Source organism: Sinocyclocheilus anshuiensis, unplaced genomic scaffold (genome assembly GCF_001515605.1).
Source record: "Sinocyclocheilus anshuiensis isolate Anshui unplaced genomic scaffold, SAMN03320099.WGS_v1.1 scaffold1694, whole genome shotgun sequence".
Lineage (NCBI taxonomy): Eukaryota > Metazoa > Chordata > Actinopteri > Cypriniformes > Cyprinidae > Sinocyclocheilus > Sinocyclocheilus anshuiensis.
Window position 1 is genome coordinate 1 of NW_015542421.1, and position 1,135 is coordinate 1,135.

Here is a 1,135-nt window from a genome sequence, read left to right on the forward strand (position 1 = left end):
GTAATATACACGAGGAAGACTTGGGTCATTTGTTTTACAGCTGTGTAAATTTATCTTTGAAATTTTGGTCTGATGTTAGCTTTTTTCTATTTGCCCCAAGAAATGTTAATTATAAATTATCTTTAAAAGATGTTATATGTTCTTACACACACAAAAGCAAAATGTTTAAATATGTTGTAAACTTTTACATTTTGCATGGTAAATATTACATTCATAAACAAAAATTTGCGGATTGTATACCTAAATGTGAAGTATTCTTAAAAGAAATGGAGTTGTTAAAAAAGTCTTTAGTGTTAATTAATAACAAAAAGAATGAAATTTTGTTAAATTTTATGGAGAAATTCTTTGAAAAATAATGTCCCCGCTATGCTTTTCAACTCATTCGTATACTAAATGTGTCTCTAGGGAAAAGGAAGCAATATCTTTTATTTATTTATTTATTTTTATTTATAATTTTTATTTAAAGTTTTTTTTTTTTTTTTTTTCCTGTAAGTTTTAAATTTTATGGAGAAATTCTTTGAAAAATAATGTCCCCGCTATGCTTTTCAACTCATTTGTATACTAAATATGTCTCTAGGGAAAAGGAAGAAATATATATTTTTTATTTATTTATTTATTTATAATTTTTATTTAATTTATTTATTTTTTGTTCCTGTAAGTTGTATGATTGTAATAATGTGAATAGGTTGTGTTGTATCTATATGTTAAAATCTCACACCACAGCAAGTCTCCACGAGCGCATCTGGCAGTATGGACGAGGCTTGACGCACGCGCGCAACCTGGGCCAACTCGTGCTTGGCTCTGCGTTTAAAACAAGTGTAAATTCAGTCTAACTGCTTGCTAATTTCATTTGGATGAAATGAAACGTTCAGCACACTTTCCACTTGTTCTTAAAATCCCAAATACTTAAAAATGAATAAATCAGCCTGTAACCTATGTAATTCTTTAAAGGGGTCATATGATGTTGCTAAAAAAGAACATTATTTTGTGTATTTGGTGTAATTAAATGTTTATGCAGTTTAAGGTTAAAAAACACATCATTTTCCACATACTGTACATTATTGTTGCTCCTCTATGCCCCGCCTTTCTGAAACGCGTCGATTTTTACAAAGCTCATCGTTCTGAAAAGCGAGGT